Below are 20,465 nucleotides of genomic sequence, written 5' to 3' on the forward strand. Positions count from 1 at the left end.
GTTAAATAAAATATAAATACAATAACACTCTGAACTATTTGCATTGCTAAGATAAATTTTTATAGGATGGCAGAATAATAAACATTATCTTTGGGAGAATATAATAGGTTAATTTCAACAAATTCCCATATTTTCTATAGTAAAACTCTTTAGAAACAATTTTTTTTATCATCAAAAAGCAATTTACTACTTCAATGGGAGAAAAGCATGAAGTCAGCTATTACTTAGATACATTGACCTTTAATTTTGAGAATAATAACAGGTATTATTAGAAACCACCTTCTTTATCCTTGTTGAGAAGAGAACATACATTTTCTTTGACACCACTGTCTTTAGTGACGATTTTTCTCTGGCTCTGAAAGAGTGATACCTAGATTCTTCCATTTTTCTCAAACATGGCTTTCTAGCAACTTCATACTGCCAAAATACTTTTATTCTTCTATGATTTTATTTACACTAAAGTACACATATTTCCATGTGTTATCATTGGATGTCACATCTCAACACTAGATTCAATGAATACAGATATTTCTATTAATGCTCTAGGGTATCCCTTGCCCTTAATCCATGTTATGTGTCTAGTGAACCCTAATGTTAATTTGTCCACAATTTATAATTTGGTTACTCATTTGGCTTTCCTGATAAAAATAAGATGATTTTTGCTTTGGAAGCTGTTACCATTGCCAAATTTACAAAGTATGTAATACAAATAACTAACTTTATTTTAAGAAAACCCTTTAAATATCCGTTAAAGTAATCAGTTTGAAGACAGTGCATATTCTTTGCCATGATAACAGCATTGCTCAAAATATTTTAGATCTACTATTTTAGAAATGTTTTATTACATAAACCAAAGACTTTAAGAATGTTTTTATTAATATACACACCAACTGGACAATAAATGTAATGGCTAAACATGAACAATGATTATAGCAACAAGGCAGCTTTTACTGGTGATGCTGAAGACAATTCAAAAGAACAGAAGTTAATTTATAATTTACAGAAAAATTGTTAACTTTATATTGCATATGTGTTATTAAGGAAGAAAACTATACATATGAGAATGATACAAAATTATCCTTTTAAGTGTACACAATGGTAGCAAAATTTTTCATGCCCAAACTTATGCTTGCTGAAACCTAACCAGAATAAAATAAATACTTATATTCTCCAAAAGGATGAAGATGAATTGCTATCTTTTTTTCTATTCAGTTTTTTTCAATTAAACGGTTTTACTTTCTTACAATTGATATCAGATGAACACAAAGCACATGGGCACCTGTTGTTTCTGAGGATTATCAAACGCCAAATGTGATCTAAAACTGCATTCTAAATAGCAGGATTAACTTAAGTGCCAGACTCAGATCTCTCATTTCAAAATCCCTTTGGCTGCATCTAAAGGTAGTGGCTGTCATGTGAAACTGATGTTTGAAAAATACATTAAAATTCTGCCTGGAGATATTCTCTTCAAAAACTCTTATATCCTTATTTCACAAGAAACGTACTATTGCCTCATGAATATTTTTGAAATGGATAATATCCTTTGCTTAACTATCTGTTTATTTGGAGATATGGGAAGTTTAACTTCCAAAACGAAAATCTGGGGATGTTTGAATGTAATTAAACCTGTTTTTAGTTAGGTTCTAAGTACATATAAAAAAAAATTAAGTAGATGGTCTTAAAACAGTTTTAGATGTGAATATCCCATACTTGTGAAAAATTTTGCTATTACAAAGTTTAATACCATATATATGACTTTCATATCTCTTTCAACATTAAATCAGAAATATAGTCCTGTAAACATAATTCCACATAATTTAAGAATTTACAAACCAAATTTATTATAATAACAAGAAATGTAGATGGGATATTGTTAGCAAAACTAAAGAATATGCCCCTAATTACTTGAAATTATACTGGGTATATAAGTGCTTGATAAAATTCTGTCCCATGGATCAATTTATCAAATTCAATAAACTATCAATCACAATTCAAACATTTAAGAATGGAATTGTTTTGTAACTACATTTAACCAGTGAAAAAATTATTGTGAGATTAGGAAGAAGTGTTAGGATCTACAGGTAAATAATAACATTTTCACATGAAATGCGATGATGAAACATATTTTTCAAATCCTTTATTTTTAACCACTAAGTTAATATATACTTTTGATGGCAGTGGCAGCCGGTCTGGAGTAGCCACTGCAAGGATGCTGGCTGCAGCAGGTAAGGCGCCGCCACGGCTGCAGGCTTTGCAGAGCCCGCGGGAGCCAAGATTGGGTGGGAGCCAGGATTGGGAGAGAGCCCTGCCCCCTGCCAAGTTAGCGGGGCAGGAGCCCATGTTCCTGGGCACAGCTACTGCTGCCCAGACTGCAGCATCCCTGTGTTCTCTGGGGCCCAGGAAGCCCCTGGCCCCACAGGCTTGAAAGTGTCTGCTCCCACTCCCTGGCCCCTGCCTGCTCCCACCACCTGCTCCAGGACGGAGCAAAATTGTGGCAGATCCAGGGCACTGTTGCAACCCGGCTGGGTTTACATGCACTTCGGGTGGCTCTGACATGCCAGCCCCTGCCATCTTAGCCCTCTCTGGACTTTAGGTGCCAACGAGCATGGGAGGGGACCAGGGGTGCTGAGGGAGGCTCGGCCCAGGCCTGCAAGCAACTCTCAGCATGTCCAGCTTGGGTGCTGTGGATGGCATGTTAAAGGCAGACAGGTTCTTAGGTGGGAAGGCGCAGGTCCACAATGAAACCTCACTTTCAGGCCAGTGAAGGCCTGAGGCCTGGGGGCCATCTGCCGGTTGCCTGCAAAGTTCACAGCTTAGAGTGAGAACTTGATTGATGACTGTTCGGCCTATTGAATGGTGCTTTTTCCAGGCATGCCTGTGGCCACCCATGGACCAATCAGCATGCACTTACTCCATTCAGAGCACATAAAATCCCTAGACTGAGCCAGACTCACTCACTGGTTGGGATGAGCTGCCTGCTGAAAGGAGCTGTTCATTGCGGGTCTCCGCTGAGTTGTCCTTTTACTCAATAAAGCTCCTCTCTGCCTTGTTCATCCTCCAGTTGTCTGCCTACCTCATTCTTCCTGTATGCGGGACAAAAAATTGAGACCCACCCAATGGCAGGATTAAAAGAGCTGTAACAAAAATAGGACTGAAACCCACTCCCTCTCTTCCTGCAATCCATGTTACGGGTGATGAAAAGGAGAGAAGAGCTGTGGCCTTTTGGCAGCCCAGACCTAGGACCCTCCTGAGCCAGGGCTGTGACACCCTTTTTTGGGCTCTGAGGTTCCTGGTGCCCCCATACTTCCAAGCACTACTGCATTCCCCTTATCCAGATGCAGGTGCCCACAGCAGAAGCCACTTGCAGTTTATCTGATCCAGCCACAGCCTTGTATGGTGCAGGCACCTGTGCTGGCACCTAGAGCTGCCTGCCCCACAGCAGCAGCTGGTGTGCCTGGCTATTACACAGTGGCCAGACTCCACGCTTACTTGCACATACAGCCCTCACTGCTCCACACGTTGCTCACCCTTGGCAGGCTTGGGATCCATGCCAGTTGCATGAGCCGAGTGCAGCCTGCCAGGCAGAGTGGGCAGAACGAACCCAGGAGGTCCAAGCAAAACTCGGGAAAAGGCGCTACTGACCATAGAGGTTTCCAGCTGGAGAAAAGACACCCTAAGGCGCCTGTGACACTTTCATTCATATATTAAGCAGGTCATTCAATCAGTGAAATGTTATCAATCATTAGATAAGCATACATTGAATACAAACATACATGCATACACATATATATATAAATATATATGTAATCACTTTTGAAACACAGTTAAGTAAAATAAAATTCCTGTATTTGATAAACTGATAGACCAATATGATTTGTTATTTTTGTTTTAATTTGGAAATAGTTGTAAAGTAGAACCTGCTAGTTACACTCAACATACAATATGAGAAAAATTTTTAACAAAGACTATGTATGAAGAAAATAATCACCACAAAAGAAATAAAAATGAAACATTATTTGTTCAAAGAATACAAATTTGTCACACCCCTGCCCCTTAAAATTAAGAAGTACATACCAGGAATAAGAGACAACATTAGCAAAGACACAGATAAATTAAAAGGATTATCTACTGAGTGATCTGAAAGTATCCTGACATGATAAGGAATAAGAACATTCTTGAGGAAGTGTCAGCAGGTAATTGCATTTATTAAGAGCCCATTATGACTTAGACTATTTATTCTTTCACGTGAATAACTTAATTTAATCCTCATAAAACTTTATTTGGTGATAGATATGAAAATCTTTCAAAAAGCAGAAGAAAAAAAGTCCGAGATATTGGGTGACCGGAGAGTTGTCATTTTCTCATGATAAATTTTAATTATTGGTACGTCTGGAAAAAAACTGTCCTTTCTACAACTCACTGCCGCCTGCAAAGAGATAGGCAGGCAAATTTGTGGCCTAAGTGCAAATCCCTTTCTTGCTAGGGTAAGGAATGAGCTTGAGTGTAATGAACAAGCTACATTTTAAAAGAGAAGTCCAGAAGACAAGTTGGCAGTTAGAGAGTAACTGTCCTAAATTCAAACGAGGAAAAAAGAGGCATTCAGAGTAAGAAATGAGATGAGAGTTAGTAAACCTTGAATAATGGCAAAGACAGTGATGTTGGCAGGAAAGCTAGAGTTCTAGATAATTAGATGGAAAAAGAAAAGGACTTTCCTACTTGTATGTAAAGATGTAAGATAATAAAACTGGATTTTTAGATTAGCCAAAAAATATTATAAGGAAAACAAGGGCACATCTAGTGAGATGTGATTTATTTTAAGTCTGATAATTTCACATAAGTTGAATGATTCAGGAGACATTTGGATGTAAACCATGGATTTTTAAAGAGTGGTCTAGGCTATATGTATGTGTGTATATATATATACACACACACACACACACACACATATATATGTATATATATGTAGTTATGCCTTCACATATATATTATTGTTGGGTCTATATCAATTTGATCATACATAGAGTGAGAAGAAAAATAAGCCAGAGAGGGAGAAGCTGGGAAACTATTTAAGAACGATGAAGAGAAGCTAAAATTGGTGTAAAAAGAGGAGAATAAGAACAAAATAATGTTTTTTTTCCAAAAAGGAAGGATAGTCAATATTAGCTGGTATTGAAAAGTCATTAAATAAGATTATACTGAAAAGCATGAAGTCAGCTTAACAGTTAAATCAATAGTGGTCTCACAACAGTTTAAATAGAATAACTGAAGCAGAATATATGTAGTGAGGTGAGAGAACAATTGGAATTACATAGCACAGAAAAATCCAATTACTTTTTCAAATGTATGTTTAGAAAATCAAGGAAGGAGGTGATGATAATGGGGTGTGTGTGTGTGTATGTGTGTGTGTGTGTATGTGTGTGTGTGTGACTGTTTTGTTTCTCCTTCTTTGCAATACATAACGGAGTTGAAGTCCCCTGCTGTGTCAAAATAGGTATGATCACGTGAAATTTTTTGGCCAGTGCATGATATGCTATATTTGCTTTACCTTAGAACCAGTGGCCTGCAACGCTACATTGAAAGCCCCTTTCTCAGTATAGATGGTAGAGCAGAGTCTACAAGAAAACATTCAGTGGTACTATAGAATGAGCAAGAAGTGAATTTTTATTGTTTAAACCATTAATATTCAGATGTTGTTTGCTAGTGCACAATAAGGCTAGTCCTACCTGACTGATACAGAAATAGATATAAATAGATATAAAAATGTGTGTATGTATGGTTTATGTTATAAATTGCACTATAAGTCTAAAGGAAAAAAATGGCCTTTATATAATTGTTCTTTCTAGTATAAAAAGGTATTTTCAAAGGAGCAATTTATTTTATAAATAACATGGTGGTGGTGTTCCCTCAATTTTAAAAAGAAAAGTATAGGACGATCAATTATTTAAATACATGCAAAAAGAATAAGCAGAATTTTAGTAAAATGTATCCGGTGATATAGAAGAGAAGACGAAGTATCAATATAACGTGAAGTGAGGTTTATGTTAGTTTCCAAAATCAGATTAAAATTTCAAAATAAATTAAGGTAAAAAAGTCATATCATCGTCTCAATAGATACATAAGAATCATAACATTTCTTAGAGAACTCAATACAAACTTGTAATTTTAGCAAACATCCTACAAAGGAATCATCAAAACTTTCCCTCTTATTGTAAATAAGACAGGGTTGTTTGCTTTAAGAACTCTTTGAGCACATTACTATGAGTCTTGTAAAGAGGAGCAAGACAGAAGAAAATAATAAGCATAATGCTTTAGAAGGACTAACAAACAACATTTTTCACAAATGAGATGAGAGAAAACTTAAAAAATTTGAAAAGAATGCATTAAATTAAGTAAATGAAGAATTATACCATGTGAATAGAGTAAAACATTGGATGCAGTTGAGTTGTTATTTCTCCCTAAATTAATCTATACATTCCAAACAATTTAAATCAAAATTTATGGAAATTGATAAAATGATTCCAAAATTTATATGGACAAAGAAAGAGCCAGCATTTGTTAAGGCAATTTTAATAGAGAAGATTAAGCTGTAGGGTACTAAATATCAGAAACAATTTTAATACTATATTAATTAAGACATTGTGGTTTTGTTATGAGGATCAAGGAAACACAAGAATCTGAAAGCAGGCCCATACCTACACAATCACTGGAATTATGACAAAGGCACCAATGGAATTGTGTGGAGGGAAGATGTATTTTTTAATACATAGTTGTGAATTAGACATCCATATAAAAATAAATGATTCCTGTCTCACACCTTAATGTACTAAATTCTTGATGGATTTTGGATATCGATGTGAAAGCTAAATCGAAGATTTTAAAGGAAAATGTAAGGGAACATATTTGACAACTTATCAGTGATTTCTTAAGCAAGACACAAGAACCACTAATCAGAAATAAAATATTGAAACTTTGCAGTATGATTAAAATATGTGTTTTTCAAAAGTTACTGTATTGGGTGCATATATATTTAGGATAGTTAGCTCTTCTTGTTGAATTGATCCCTTTACCATTATGTAATGGCCTTCTTTGTCTCTTTTGATCTTTGTTGGTCTGAAGTCTGTTTTATCAGAGACTAGGATTGCAACCCCTCCTTTTTTTTGTTTTCCATTTGCTTGGTAGATCTTCCTCCATCCCTTTATTTTGAGCTTATGTGTGTCTCTGCAGGTGAGATGGGTCTCCTGAATACGGCACACTGATGGGTCTTGACTCTTTATCCAATTTGCCAGTCTGTGTCTTTTAATTGGAGCATTTAGCCCATTTACACTTAAGGTTAATATTGTTATGTTTGAATTTGATCCTGTCATTATGATATTAGCTGGTTATTTTGCTGTTAGTTGATGCAGTTTCTTCCTAGCATCAATGGTCTTTACAATTTGGCATGTTTTTGCAGTGGCTGGTACCGGTTGTTCCTTTCCATGTTTAGTGCTTCCTTTAGGAGCTCTTTTAGGGCAGGCCTGGTGGTGACAAAATCTCTCAGCATTTGCTTGTCTGTATTTTATTTCTCCTTCACTTATGAAGCTTAGTTTGGCTGGATATGAAATCTGGGTTGAAAATTCTTTTCTTTAAGAGTGTTGAATATTGGCCCCCACTCTCTTCTGGCTTGTAGAGTTTCTGCCGAGAGATCCGCTGTTAGTCTGATGGCCTTCCTTTTGTGGGTAACCCGACCTTTCTCTCTGGCTGCCCTTAACATTTTTTCCTTCATTTCAAATTTGGTGAATCTGACAATTACGTGTCTTGGAGTTGCTCTTCTCAAGGAGTATCTTTGTGGCTTTCTCTGTATTTCCTGAATTTGAATGTTGGCCTCTCTTGCTAGGTTGGGGAAGTTCTCCTGGATAATATCCTGCAGAGTGTTTTCCAACTTGGTTCCATTCTCCCCGTCACTTTCAGGTACACCAATCAGATGTAGATTTAGTCTTTTCACATAGTCCCATATTTCTTGGAGGCTTTGTTCATTTCTTTTTACTCTTTATTCTCTAAACTTCTCTTCTCGCTTCATTTCATTCATTTGATCTTCAATCACTGATACCCTTTCTTACACTTGATCAAATTGGCTACTGAAGCTTGTGTATGCATCACTTAGTTCTCATGACATGGTTTTCAGCTCCATCAGGTCTTTTAAGGTCTTCTCTATGCTGTTTATTTTAGTTAACCATTCGTCTAATCTTTTTTCAAGGTTTTTAGCTTCTTTGCTATGCGTTCGAACATCCTCCTTTAGCTCAGAGAAGTTTGTTATTACTGATCGTCTGAAGCCTTCTTCTCTCAACTCGATAAGTCATTCTCCATCCAGCTTTGTTCCGTTGCTGGTGAGGAGCTGCATCCCTTTGGAGGAGAAGAGGTGCTCTGATTTTTAGAATTTTCAGCTTTTCTGCTCTGGTTTCTCCCCATCTTTGTGGTTTTATCTATCTTTGGTCTTTAATGATGGTGACGTACAGATGGGGTTTTAGTGTGGATGTCCTTTTCGTTTGTTGATTTTCCTTCTAACAGTCAGGACCCTCAGCTGCATGTCTGTTGGAGTTTGCTGGAGGTGTCCACTCCAGACCCTCTTTGCCTGGGTATCACCAGCAGAGGCTGCAGAACAGCAAATATTGCAGAACAGCAAATGTTTCTGTCTGATCCTTCCTCTGGAAGCTTCATCTCAGAGAGGCATCCAGCTGTATGAGGTGTCAGTCAGCCCCTACTGGGAGGTGCCTCCCAGTTAGGCTACTGGGAGGTCAGGGACCCACTTGAGGAGGCAGTCTGTCCATTCTCAGATCTCAAACTCCATGCTGGGAGAACCACTACTCTCTTCAAAGCTGTCAGACAGGGTCGTTTAAGTCTGCAGAAGTTTCCGCTGCCTTTTATTCAGCTATGCCTTGCCCCCAGAGGTGGAGTCTACAGAGGCAGGCAAGCCTCCTTGAGCTGTGATGGGTTCCACCCAGTTTGAGCTTCTCGGCTGCTTTGTTTACCTACTCAAGCCTCAGCAATGGCAGACACCCCTCCCCTAGCCTTGCTGTTGCCTTGCAGTTTGATCTCAGACTGCTGTGCTAGCAGTGAGTGAGGCTCCGTGGGCATGGGACCCTCTGAACCAGGTGCAGGATATAATCTCCTGGTGTGCCATTTGCTAAGACCATTGTAAAAGTGCAGTATTAGGGTGGGAGTGTCCCAATTTTCCAGGTACAGTCTGTTATTGCTTCCCTTGGCTAGGAAAGGGAATTCCCCAACCCCTTGCACTTCCCAGGTGAGGCGATGCCCTGCCCTGCTTTGGCTCGTGCTCCGTGGGCCGCACCCACTGTCCGACAAGCCCCAATGAGATGAACCTGGTACCTCAGTTGGAAGTGCAGAAATCACCAGTCTTCTGTGTCACTCATGCTGGGAGCTATAGACTGGAGCTGTTCCTATTCAGCCATCTTGGAACCTTCTATTGAGTGTCTTTATTTTCTGTTTCAAAGAAAATTCTACCATTTAGACATATCTGCTTTAGGCTTTGTAGATAAACTATACTAAGTTAAGTAAATGTCTACACCTGACTAAAATATTTAAAATTATGATGTGAATTTAGTATTTTCACAAGTACTTATTTTTCTCCAGAAAATATGACTAAAAATTTTCTAAATATATCTTTATGTCCAGATTAAAATGCATTCCTAAAAAACATGGCTGTTTTGTATACACTACAATTTTAGTTTTTTGTATTCTGTTTGACATATAGTGAGATTGACCTCTAATGACCCTGTTTTCCTGTCTCTTCCATATTTTGATTCAAGATTATATAACAAGAGTTGGGAAAAGTCCATGACTTTTATATTCTCTATTCTATTTAGTAATAAAATAATTTCTAAATTACAAATGTTCTTCTGTTGTCAAAAGTAGATTTTGTAATTTTGAAATTATTTTTTAATCACTTTTGTCATATCTAACTAGTGAAATCACTTGGACCTGGAATTTACATAAGAGTGACAGTGGGAGAGGTATTTCAAAATTATTACATAGTCAATTTATTATTGATAAGTACTTTTTAAGTTCTGTTATTTCTTCTTTAGGCAATTCTGGTTCATTTCATTTTTCTAGATTTATTTTCTTTGTTGTATAAGGTTCCAAATTTATTAAATATATCATTATATATTTATCATATCATCTTATTTTTGTCATCTTCAACATCTGTAGTGATGCCCATTTTTTATCAATCATGTTTGTTATATGTGTCTTCTCCATGTCTAAAAAATCTTGCCAGATAAAATTGTCTTTTAGTATGCCTTGAGTTAGTCACTGATATTTCCTTTAACATTATTTATATTTCTCAGATATCTATCCATCTATCCAGTACGTTTTTTACTACAGAGATTTTATCATTTAGTTTTTTTGTTTTTGTTTTTGTTTTGAGATGGAGTCTCATTCTGTCACCCAGGATGGAGTGCAGTGGCACAATCTCAGCTCACTGCAACCTCCATCTCCTGAGTTCAAGTGATTCTCCTGCCTAGGCCTCTAGAGTAGTTGGGTTTACAGGTGCGTGCCACCACACTCAGCTAATTTTTGTATTTTTAGTAGAAACAGGGTTTCAACACGTTGGCCAGGCTGGTCTCAAACTCCTGACCTCTAGTTATCCACTTGCCTTGGCCTCCCAAAGTGCTGGGATTACAGGTTATTGTTTAGCTTTTATTTCCCTAATCATAATTATGTTTTCCCTTAAAAAGTTGATCTTTATACTATATCTGAAAGGGTTTTGCAGGGATATACTTGAAGCAGTACTAGGACTTTCCTTGTTTGGTTCCTTTCACTCATGAATCACAGTCCTGGGCTGCCTGCTTACCAATATCTAAAACACTTTTTAAAAATATGTTTTCAGTTTCCTTTTTATTTAAAAAAGAGATGGAATGTCTGCTATCAGTTACTCCAACATGCTTGGAAGTATGAGTTTGTACCAGCCTGTATGGTTGTTTTGAAAATTTGCTATGGTACCTTTTATGGTTTCTAATATATTTTATTTTTTATCGCCAAAATCATGTAATAATGTAAAATTAAGTAGGCTATTGTTTATGTATGATACATCTTAATTGCTTATATATATGCATATATATACATATGTGTAAGTATATAATACATATATATACACATACGTATAAGTATACAATTATACATATATAATTGCTTATATATAAGCAGAATATATATGTAATGGCTTATATATAATATATATAATATGATATATGTAATATATCATATATCATTAGATATTTATCATATCATCTTATTTTGTTATTTGTTATATGTAATTGCATATATATATATATATATAAAAACATGTAGCAAAGTACTGCTTTTCCAGCACAGATTTTTCACTCTAGAGGATATAAATAATATTATATGATAATCACACAATCCATACTCCATTAGAAAATAGTCCTACAAGAAATATTTATTTTGAGTCTCAGGTATTTCTTCTTTTACTTCTCTAATTCTTATGTAAGCCAAATCCTTATAATAGTTTTCAGAGTTTAATCCACTATCAACATGAACTGAATAATGTTATTTTTAGCATCACATGAGGAATTGCTTTTTGTGAAAATAATTCTAAAAGGTAAGCATTCCATAGACAAAAGGGTTTGAAAGGAGGAAAACTTACTTGGTTTTATACAGAAGAAAAGACTGTATTGGACTTTTAGCCTGTCATCATTCAAATGAATCAAACCATCATAACCACACTTATAAATCTTGGAAGAAGTAACAAAAAGAAAATCTCCTATAGCACATGCCAGTAAGTTAGCATTTCCCTAGCAGCACATTTTTGTTACGCTCCACTACTTAAAATATTGTTAGGAAATGTTAAAAGAATTTGCCATGATAAATCCACATGGTTAGAACTATGGAATATAGAAATAATATATCCTAGAAACCATTTTTGTAAAAGTCCTTCTTAGGTTTATAAAACCATATGAGCAGGACATAAAGCAAGGCAGCAAGTCACCACTAAAATTTAAATTGCCTAATCCATCTCTAGGTATGAAATGAAGGTTGGCTTATTAACCTATATTACAAAATAAATGCAAAAAGTAAATAGCCTATAAATGATACATGTGTTTGATTCAATATGTTTATGATACATTTTTACCTATATAATAATATCTAAATCAATTATATCATACATAGATAAAATGCTAGAAAATTATTTATATTGTCTGTTCTTTGTTTTCACAAAATATAGTAAGTTTATTGAATTTAAAATATTTTGAGGGGCTACTCTAAATAATAATTTTAAAAAGTTTCAAAACATGATTAATTGTATGCTAAAAAAAAAAACCCAACCTCTTGATCACATCAGAATAACTTCAAATTCTTGCTCTCATCTAAAAATACATATAATAATACAAAACAAAAACCTACGTTAACTACCCCACAGCTTTTGCTCTAAGTCAATTCCTGCCATATTACCCCTAGCTCACTCTACTTTAGGAAAATGTGTGTCTTTGCTCTTCTTCATAATTACAATTTAATTTTCATATCAATAAACTTTTTTTCCTTTTCTCTATGCCAAGAATGATCTCTCTGTAGTGATTTCTTCTTTATTTTTCTTGTCTTTTTCGAGACGGAGTCTCGCTCTGTCCCCCAGGCTGAAGTGCAATGGCACATCTCAGCTCACTGCAACCTCCGCCTCCTGGGTTCTAGCGATTCTCCTGCCTCAGCCTCTGGAGTAGCTGGGACTACAGGCGCCTGCCACCACGCCCGGCTAATTTTTGTATTTTTAGTAGAGACGGGGTTTCACCATGTTGGTCAGGCTGGTCTTGAACTCCTGACCTCAGGTGATCCACCCACCTCGGCCTCCCAAAGTGTTGGGATTACAGGCATAAGCCACCACACCCAGCCCTCTGTAGTGATTTCTTATAATTTTATGGTGCCTTGGCATTCACTTTGATTATAAGTTAAACTTGCTCATACCAGAAGCTGGGCTTTATTATCCTTGATACGGTTCCAGTTTTTTCTCTTCTCTCATTTCTTCAATTTGTTTAATCCAGATATCTACCTTATACAACCATCTCCTGGTGACCATTTTCCTATGAGACAGCTAAATACAGCCTGTTTGACTTCTCCCGCTGAGCCCGCATGCCCCACGGACTGCACAATTATGCCACCATAACTACTACTCAGTCACGTGATCCCATGGAACACATACCTGCTTGCTCTAAACCTGCCAATTATAACTCCCCATGGGAAAACTGCCTAGGTAACACCATGGACTCCAATAAAGGCTTTGACCTACAAGTCCCTCACTCTCTTTCTTGCTCTCCACCTGCTGGTTGGGCACAAGTCCCAGACAACTCCCCATTTCCCATTGGCCCTGCAAGATGTGCTGTTCTCTTCTTTCTGGGATTTATAAGTAATACATTGCTTCTGCTATTTCATGTATCTTAAGTTGCCTCCGCTGTGTCTCACCTAACAGACTAGAATCTAACTTCTTTCCTGTTCAGTGTTCTCCTAGAGAATGACTGTCTTGGCAGGAATAAACTGGACACAGGTCAAACAAAAGCCACAAGGACATCTGCTGGTGTAAACAATTATCCTGTGTGAGGGACACTTGATCACAGGTCTGACATGGTGGCATTAGGCTGTCCACAAGGTTCAAGAAGCATCTTGTGAAAGGCAAACTGTAAACATCTAGGACCAAATTCCTGGAGTCTCATTAGGGTAGGGCTAGAGTTTATAGCCACTCCTTGGAGGGAGACCTCAAGACTAAATTGGAAAGAAAAAAAGGTCAACAATTTCCTCTTGCTTCTCACTTCATTCAGTGCCTGCTCAAATGTCACTCCCTTCCTGGACTGTCCTTATAAAAAGAGTCTCCTCACTTACCACTCTTCATCTTCTTATCCTGTCATATTACTTCTGAAATTATATTATGTTGGTTTGTTTACTTATTAAGGACACTCCCTGCTAGAATATAAGCTCCCCAAGAGCAAGGATTTTATCAGCTTTTTATTGGCACATAGAAGGTATTTTTTTAAAATGTTGGAAGTCAGTGAATGTATGAATGCAGAGCAAAGGGAATTCTCCTCTAAGTATTTAAGACTAATATTACCCGAAAGCTTACAGCTACCTATTTGGACAATCTATAAGATAATGACTCATAAATAGTTGGCTTGGAAAGAAAATTGGAGAAACAAATAGTTGAAACAATTAAATTTGGGAAGATAAAAATGTACTTGTAGCTGGGCGCAGTGGCTCATACGCTTGTAATCCCAGCACTTTGGGAGGCCGAGGAGGGCGGATCAGGAGGTCAGGAGATCGAGACCATGGTGAAACCCCGTCTCTACTAAAAATACAAAAAAATTAGCTGGGCGTGGTGGTGGGCGCCTGTAGTCCCAGCTACTTGGAGAGGCTGAGGCAGGAGAATGGCGTGAACCCGGGAGGCAGAGCTTGCAGTGAGCCGAGATCGCGCCACTGCACTCCAGCCTGGGTGACAGAGCAAGACTCCGTCTCAAAAAAAAAAAAAAAAAAAATGTACTTGTAATCCAGTTTTATTATCTCCATATTTTAAGTGCATATTTTTGAGAAAATGATACTGCTTAATATTCACATTTAGGTATTTTATTTGTTTTACAAAGAGCTGTTTTAATGTAATCTGAAAGGGTGGAGGGAAACCAAAGCCTACCCATCTCTTCAATTAATCAAAACTATATATTGGGTAGCAGAAGTTCTGATTGAGACTTTTATATGAATAAAAAGAAAAAAAAATACAGAACTATTTGCTCTTTAATGAGTTAATGAGATGTTCAATAACTGTGTTTTATAAAATTATATTCTTTTAGTGCAAAAGTAATTGTGGCTTTTGCTATTATATCATATGGTAAAAGAAAATTTTAGGAAGGTTATTTCGACACACATACATAAGGCTTCCAGGAAGGTAATTAAGGAAAATAGAACTATCCAAACAATGAAACAATTCAAGCAAACATGATTGAAAGAATATATTTCTAATAATTAGAGTAATTTTCATATAATTTCATTCATAGTACACCATTTTGAGTGATACTCAGGATGCATTGTTTGTTAAAAGAAGCCAGTAACAGAACAGCATTTTTAGTTTGACTTTAACCTGGTTACATTACACATGGCACATTGTCCTGTCAACTTTATCAATTACTCTGTCAAAATGGATTTATCACATTAGTTTGCAACTGTGCCATTGAAACTTGTGCAGACAACTTTTTATTCAACTCATCAAGCCCTTCTTCTAAAAGATCAATTACTTTATTATATTTCCCAGTCCATTACCTGAAATTAAAATAAATCTAACAAGATAATTACTTAGGTTGTCCTCTCCAGTACTTTTAGATCTCAGTTTATTAACCTTCTTTAAGCCAAGAAAATAGTTTCTAGAGATTTATTGACAACTCTTGTCAATATTGTCAACTCCCGTCACAGACTATATTTCTTCCTTAAGCCTTTCATAATTATACACTATCTCCTTTTAATATATGATAAGTATCTTTTGAGCTTGCATCACTATTTTATCTGAAACATAGCCAATTAAATACATTTCAACATGCCTAACTTAGAAGCATGAAAATATTGTTAAAGAGAGGTGGAATAGCTTTTATAAGAATAGTCTGGAAACAAGACAAAAATTGGTCCACTATGCTCTAATAATAGCAAATATGATAAGACGTCTTTCTAATGGTAAGGATCTTTTATTTCTTCTTCATTTGCAAGATTTCTGTTTACACCAATCTTGTGTTATCTTAAAGTACTAGCCTGTTGACCATACTACATACTAGTATCCAGTTTTCCTTTAATAATTTCTGACATATGAATTCTGAAACTTAGATGAACATTTGATTATTTTGGGGAAAAGATTATCACAAATAAGTTAATATAGTATCCCCTAAATATTTTAAAAGACAATCAAATGCAAAATGTGAGCATTTTCTTATAATAGTAATCAAAATATTAGAGTTCTTTGATAAGAAGGACCATGGAAATAATGAATAAATGTTTGGTACTTTCATATTATTCTTAAAGAGCTAGTCAGTGCACATAAACAGCAAATCAAATAAGAAGTTTACATATTGAAACAGAAAAACAAAGACAAAATTGTGATTGTATGCAAGTAAGATGTTATATGTGCAAGCCCATCGTAAAACAGTAAAATATTTTTGAAATATTAGAAATTGCTATCAATTGGCTAATGACATAATACACACAAGAAGAGCTTTCTATGCCAAAAATTAAACTAGTAGAAAATAGACTAGAAAACAGAAAACAAAAACACTCAGTATGTTAAAATAAATAAAATGAGAGACAAAAGACTATGATAAAAACTGTTTTACTAGAGGACAAAAGAAATTTTTATGATATTTTACTTTTGGAAAGAAAATCCATATTCATCAGAATATCATTACTGTTGTTAACGCATTGTTTCATGCATTCTTTTGGAGTGTTCATTTTGACTATTATAAAGTATTTGTTTCTTTTGATCCAGCAATTCTACTTCTATGGATTTGCCTTACAAATATGGTTACAAAGATGAAAAAAATATTAATTCATAAAGTATCTCAAAAATCTTTGATTTTATTGTAAAATTTTGAAGACATTTTGAATATCTAGTAAGAGAACACAATATGTAAATTACAATATATACAAAGCATTCCCTCAGCTATTAAGCACTATAGTATGAGATTATTTAAAAATAACTATTTATGCATATACAAATGCTATATGTAGAAAAATTCACATCTAGTACTATCTCCATTATGAAAAACCATATGAAAAAGTGTGCTATGACATATATGCATTTAGTAAGATCTAGAGTAAAGCTAAAAAAAAGTCACACATTATTATCTTTGAAAGTTGAATTTCACATAATGAATACATTCCTCCATGTCTTTTACTGTGTGATTTAAATTGCAGATGCTGATAAATGTATCATTTTTTAAAAATCTGTTTATTAGTTAAAAGGTAAAAAATAAAATAGAGCTAAGAATATGTTTGTTTATATAATTATTATATATCAGTTCAGAAATAATGATCAGATCAGAACAATATAATACAATATGGTTTTAACATTAGTGTGTATAATAGATGATGCATTTCTTTTAAAGTTATTACTAGGAATTTAAGAGTATTTGTCAGATATTATATTTACATTTGAAGCTATTTACTGAGTTACTAACATGTTGTGCAATGCATACTTCTTTAAAAGATACACACAAATTATATTAATGTTTGGAAATCATTTCCAAATATATAGAAAAAAATAAAACCTATTGTGAAAACGCCACAGATATTTTTGATCACTGGCCTGAAAAAGCTAGATGTTAACTGTAGTTTTTAAAACTTTGCCAAAAGTCTTGATTTAAAAATGAGCATTTATAATATTAAAGTATGCATAACTTTTTAAAAATATAAATACCTGTTTAACTATGAAATTATGGAGTAAGATAATATAATATTTCCTATTATTTCTGCTCATGTTTTATCCTCTGATTATAAACTAAATTTGTAGTTTTTTTTAAATCAAGGACTACTCACATCATAAACAGAATATTTCAATTATTATTCTGCATTCTGTAATTTTAACTTAACCTCTGCCTTATAAAAATACTTTGTCCCTTCTCCTTCACATAAAATAATTTTAGTCTCATAATTGAAAAAATATTCATTCATTTAAACATTCAGTGAACATTTAGTTGCACCATTAGCACACCAAATACTAAACTAGGCACAATGGTCTGCAAGAGAAAAGGAGGACTGAAAATTCCCGACTCTGAGACAACCTATAGTCCAATAATTATAATAAAATATAATAGATATTTTAATACCACACTATACACTTGTTATTATTATGTTTTACAAAGCTCATGATGGAGAGTTACAACAATATCAGTATATGGAAGGAAATATAAATACTCCTATAGAAATTATTTACAATGTTTATGCAAAGGTTGAAAGAGCCAACATTGCCTCTAATTCATAGAAAACATATGATGTAACTATTATACAAATTCAGGTAAGATCTTTGTAATTTCAGTGTTTTGGAAGATAACTAACTTTCAGTTGCAAATGGAGAGCTTAGTGAAAAAGTTTTGGTCTTTCAAGTTGTATCTCTCTAAACCTGTGACAAAGATTTGAAAACCGCCCTCTGGTGACGTCTTAGGACTTCCTCTGCACCATCTGTGCTTTTGAAATGTCAGCACTATAAGTATCTGATACTGAGAACAAGCTGCAAGGAGCTCACAGAAATAGGACTACTAACTTTTATCAGATTCAGCCCACTGCTTGCCATAGATGGCAACAGAAACAATCTGATGTCCTTTACTTGATGAAAATGGTCTTTACCAGAAACTGTTAGAAGTGTAGGTATTCCGAAGAAATTTATTGACACAATATTAAAAGATTTTAGAGAAGAAACTATATATGATAAGTCAAAACGTTATCACGACATTTTTGGCTGAAATACTAAAAGGAATTCAATACATTTGAATATATTTAATGTTCATTAAACTTTGAAATATTTGTCTTGACCAAAGAAAAGACTACCTGTACTTGAATCAAATAATATTGATAAATGTTTAATCAACAAAATGATATTAATTATATTTTGTGTATTACTGATTTAAAAAGGAATAAAAAGTAAGTAAAAAGAAAATATTCAGTCATATTTTGGCTGAATACTAATTTTGTCTGCAATCAAAATTTGGAAGACATTTGAGTTAACCACATTGTAGGAGGTTACAAAATAATATTCATTTGTATAAACATCTACAAATAGATTTTTTAAAACTATCCTATAAATATCTCAAAATAAAAATATGTAAGCTAAAGTGTGAAGATCAGTGTGGTTATATTTTATTACCAGCCATGTAGAACTAATTCTATCATCAATTTAAAATGCTGCGGACTTTTAAAAATAACGTTTTTAGAATGAAAACCTTTTCCTACAGTACAGTGTACATTGCGTAACAACAGGTTACATTCTGAGAAATGTGTTGTTAGACAATTTTGTCATTGTGTAAATATCATAGTGTGTACTTACAAAAACCTGGTGGATAAAGCCTACCATACACCTATGATATATGGTATAACCTATTGCTCATAGGCTACAAACCTGTACAGTATGCCACTGTCTTGAAAACTGTAGGCAGTTATAACACAATGGTATTTGTGTATCTAAAGATAGAAAATAAATAGAAAAACTATAATATTATAATTAATGGGATCAGCATCATATATGCAGTCTGTTATTAAGCAAAATGTTGTTATGCAGTGCATAAAAATGTAGTTAATATTAGTAAGTATATCTATTAACTAACTTAACTTAGGTAGTATAACTATTAACTTTAATCTCCATTAACCAAATTTTTACATCAAAATGTAGATATAGTGGAATATTATTCAGCCACAAAAAGGAAACCCTGTTATATGCTAGAATAGTGATCCCCAACCTTTTTGGCACCAGGGACCGGTTTTGTGGAAGACAATTTTTCCATGGGAGGGGCTTGGCGGGGATGGTTTGGGGATGAAACTGTTCCAACTCAGATTATCAGACATCAGATTCTCATAAGGAGCATGCAACCTAGATTCCTTGCGTGCGCAGTTCACAATAGGGTTCCTGCTCCTGTTAAGAATCTCACACTGCCCTTGATCTGGCAGGAGGTGGACCTCAGACAGTAATGCTTGCCTGCCCACTGCTCACCTCCTGCTGTGCTGCCTGGTTGCTAATAAGCCTCAGACCGGTACTGGTCCATGGCCCGGATATTGGAGACCCCTGTGTTACAACATAAATAAACCTTGAGGACATTATGTTAAGTGAAATAAATCAGTCAAAAACCACAATATACCATCATTCCGCTGATATAAGGTATTTAGAGTAGTCAAACTCATTGAAGTAGCAAGTAAAATGATGGCTACAGGGGCAGTGTTGCCAGAGCAATGAGGACTTAATGTTCTTTGAGTATAAAATTTCAGTTATGTAAGATGAAAACGTTATAGAGAACTGCTGTATAACATTGTGGTTGTAGTTCATAATATTTTACTGTACACTTAAAATTTGTTAAGAGGGTAGATCTTATATGGTTTTACCACAATAAAAGAAAAAGAGAAGTTGTTAATTTTGCTTTTGTGTAGAGTTAACAAGTGTTTCCAAATATCAACCTAAAAAGTTGTATAACATACCGATGGATGCATAATCAAATTGTGAGTTGCAAAGTAGTCAGTTACAGTAGAAAGAGCAACACTGCCTGCATAAATAATCAGTTTATGTTCTTTTTTCTTTTTAAACCTGTCAACCATGACTAATACGTCTTTTTTTGGTGCATTACCCGATTTGAGGATTTGTTGGTATGTTCTTGAGCAGCTTTTGCTATTTGTATAGCTTTGAAATAGGAATTAAAGTTGTGTGGTGCATGTGAATACACAACTAATGAGAATATCCTTCAGCT

The sequence above is a fragment of the Symphalangus syndactylus genome, chromosome 15, assembly GCF_028878055.3.
Source record: "Symphalangus syndactylus isolate Jambi chromosome 15, NHGRI_mSymSyn1-v2.1_pri, whole genome shotgun sequence".
NCBI classification, from domain to species: domain Eukaryota; kingdom Metazoa; phylum Chordata; class Mammalia; order Primates; family Hylobatidae; genus Symphalangus; species Symphalangus syndactylus.